Below are 3,724 nucleotides of genomic sequence, written 5' to 3'. Positions count from 1 at the left end.
ACGAGCATGTGTCCCAGCGCTATCAGGAGTGGAATGACATGAACGACAAGGGCCCCCTGTTTAAATTTTGCGAAAGGCAGGGGGATGTCTCATTGAGAGTGACAACTGGGGGATGCGACAGAAGGGCCCGGCATTTTCCCAAGTTGTGTGCATTCAAAATAAAAATTACAAAAAAAAACCCAATGGTTTCACCGCAGTAAGTTGCTGGTTTTATTTTTAAAGGTTGTAGAGAGAAGAAATTGTCATCTGCTCTTGTGAAACTGCTCTGACTCTTCCACAATTCCCCTCCCTACACGCAGAAAAACACACATCACATCCCCGACTCCTGTAGTGAAAAGAGACAGACTATTCATGATTTGTGTGGGCATGTTTCTTAATAAATCCAGAAGGCTTACCAACAGTATTTCAACACAGGATATATTTTCCATAAATAATTTGTTCCTTATTGATTTCCAATACTTTGAAAAATATGTAGCCGTACTTCTGGGCCTGAATGTATCAAGTGTTTATTTCCCAGTGAAAGTTTTGACAGCCAGAAACCATATCTTCTGATCAAATTTGATGCATTTTATTTATCTGTGGAGAGAGGCCTACTTATCACCAGAAGCGATGCCATAATCGCTACAGTATTGGGATTTCCTGCTTGTCAGCCGGTGTGCTGTATGAGGTTTGTTTTCTCTTGGTTACAGGAGCACATTAAAGAAAGTTAACTGACTGTAGGACTACTACCTAGCTGTGGCACAGACCGGGTCCCTCCAGCTGTGTCAAAAACAGATTACATGCAAATACTACCAAGAAAAAACAAAACTGCTGACAATCATAAAAAGCCATGTGAAACGAAGTTCGTAAAATAAATATTGGCATTCAAAGAGAGAACTTGCTTTGTTTGTTCATATGATAATAGTCGTGCTATAGTAACATCGTTACCTGGAATTTCTTGGGCTGTGTCTGTGCCTCCGTACATAGTAATTATCATTATTTACTTAAGTATTTTTTATTGCTTAGATCCTGATGGTTTTTCCATCTTCTTCAGTTATGAGTATGTCAAGGCTGTATTAAAATACATGCTTTGTGTACGTTTGTGTATTGAAATCTTGAGAGAAGCGAATGTGCCGATGACTTCAACATGGTCGGAATAGAATCAGAACGGTCTCCAGTTTCTGTGCCGAATGCCTGCAACCTTCATGGAAGCACTGATCCATCCACATCACCTTTCGGAAGTATTACTGTAAGGAATGACCTGACACCACCATCTCCTCTGCCTCTGGGTTGCTCAATAAAACCAGCATGTAGGACCAGCTTGGTGATCAATGGGGATCAAAACTGATGACCGATGACCTCAAGGAGGAATCTGGTGCTGTGTCTTGAGTGCTACAGCACTTCATCAGTGAACATCTTAGAGGGAGAAAAATGCAGTGCAGAGCGTGATGATGCTGTTGTTCAAGTTCCAGGGAAAGTGGGACTTGGAAAGGATGACTTGTTTTTAGTACAGCAATTATTACTGTATTGTTTCTGTATTGTATTCATGTAGAAAGTATGGAGTGCTACCCAATTATTACAGTGCAAGAGAGAACAATGAAAATGTCTTTTGGATGATTGTCAAAACTGCTGAATGAGATTTGCTTGACAGTGAAGAAAAACCATGCTTTTTCTCAGTGACAGGTCATTGGTGAAAAGAGTTTCACTTTGCTGTCAGCAAAGAGCTCTTAATTTTAGGTGAGCAGCTAGAGTTCTTAAAGAGAATTACTTACCCTGATACACCATTGTTTTCAGAATCTTTTCTGGGATAATTCTGAAACCACCTATTGGTTGTGGGAAAATGTCTGTGCTGTTATGAAATTCAATTGATTGAGTTCCTATTTAAAATATTTAGATTGCACAGATCATAGGATTAACTACATCTGCATTGTCCAAAGAATGACAAATAACAGCATATGTGGCTGTGTAACCTATATTCTTACTATAGCAATGATGAAACACTTAGGAAAGGCATAGAACAGAACAATCCCTTTGACTGCATTTGTGAATGACTGAAATTAATCTTTAAACTAGAATGATGTCCATATTTCCAAAAAGGCACACACACTTAAAACACAGCGTTATCTGTGTTGTTGTAATTGTATGTTTCAGATCATGATTTTATGTATTTATGTGTTTTTGTTGATGTGACAGAGAAACTTTAAAACATGACAATTGATAATGCCATTATAAAATAATAATAATATTCCTGGTGTTCATAAATCCTGAATATTATAATACCTGCTGTTGTCCTTTGGTACCAGTAAACACATACAACCCTTATGAGCACATTTGTTGTTCTTTACTCAGCGTCAATAATTTTTACATCCAGTCTAAATGACCTGAGAGTTATCATGTCTTTTGTGCTACTGTTTGGTTATGTAGCCTCAATGTTGGTCTGCATGTACTGGAGGTCAAGGGCAGTAACATTTACTGCCCTGCCTCACCTGTCTGGGCACAAAAACTCTCATTGCCACAATAAACTAGAACAAGACAACATGAAGCTCTTATTAGAGTGCTTCCATAAATACCTCTGGTGCTTACATGGACAGCTTATGTCCAGGTAATTAGGAACTTGTGCCGTTTTGCTTTTTCTTAATTTTAAAAATGAGAAATGCTTCTTTTGATTTTGAAAAAAGATCAATAATACCTTATTCTTATGCATCTAACCCGCAGGTAGATCACACTTTGGTCACCAGCAAGACACCAGGGCTCAATCCCTTTCGCTGAATGCCAGTCGCTGCCTCCACCTAACCTCTCTCCAGCGCTGCCAGGCAGCTTTGCTCAATAAAGTGGCACTGCAGGGTTTTAGAAACTTCAGCTGGTCTTTGAACACTGAAGACTTGTGTAAAGAAACTCTGGGTTCTTTTTTTTTTGAAAGCTGTAGTTCAAAGTTGATAATTGCTTGAAGTGATTTATCCGCAATCGTTTTATTTTATATTTTTTGGCTCGCATGCAGTCTCTCTTTCTTGTCAGTGACAGGCTTTGTCAGTTTTTTCTGATGTCTGCAGCTCTCGTCAACAGCAGAGCATCACACACTGTGTTACAGCATTGTTACAAGCGCTCTAATATCTTAAATGTATGTTTGGAGTTTCGTTTTCAAGGAGATCTAGGAGATGGAGCTCCAGTTGACAGTTACTTGATAAATTCTATTATAAGAATCTACAAGACAGTCTGGCAATTAAATGCACTCAGAAGCACTGTTTTGCAGTAGACCAAGGCATGGTGGCAAGCAGGCACTGTTTATTGTGCTGATTTTATCCTCATTGCACTTTTTTTTCCAGTCATAGGTCCTGGGATTTTGTTGTTCCCTTCCAAAACATTTTTTCTAATTGTTATAGAAGTAGAATGATCAAAATGGTGTGGCAATAGAAACTGCAAAACACAGCTGTCAAATTGTACTTACTGGATGAATAGTTTCCAGAGCAAGCGTTAACTTTAACAACCCTCATTCTGTCAGGAGTGATGATATTTGTGTATCTGGGATTCTTCGGAATTCTTTTACTCTGTGTCTTTTATGCTTTAGTTCTGATAACTCTTAACAGCAGTGCATTCTCTAACGTTGGCAAGAGCATTTTTCAGCCCCCTGCCCTCCGCCGGAAAGTAACTCAGATCCGGTGTAATTGCATGCAAACCAGAGTGCGAGTTTTAATCAGGGGTGTTTGACAGGCTTCCCCTCTCATTTCATTAGGAGAATAATCCAGCA

General features: G+C 39.2%; 1 protein-coding gene across 1 annotated transcript in view; it reads left to right on the top strand.

Annotated features, from left to right (window-relative positions):
• fto (FTO alpha-ketoglutarate dependent dioxygenase) overlaps positions 1-2,301 on the top strand; it is a 187,832-nt gene extending 185,531 nt beyond the window's left edge. Inside the window, exon 11 of the mRNA XM_088613960.1 lies at positions 1-2,301. This exon is cut by the window's left edge and continues 29 nt beyond it. The gene's annotated coding sequence lies outside the window, so the exon portion shown is untranslated.
• The last annotated feature ends 1,423 nt before the right edge of the window (positions 2,302-3,724 follow it).

Source organism: Lepisosteus platostomus, chromosome 20 (genome assembly GCF_059453375.1).
Source record: "Lepisosteus platostomus isolate fLepPlt1 chromosome 20, fLepPlt1.hap1, whole genome shotgun sequence".
In the NCBI taxonomy this organism is placed as follows: Eukaryota; Metazoa; Chordata; class Actinopteri; order Semionotiformes; family Lepisosteidae; genus Lepisosteus; species Lepisosteus platostomus.
Note: the sequence above shows the minus strand (reverse complement) of the source record. Positions and strands in the feature narration are given on the sequence as shown.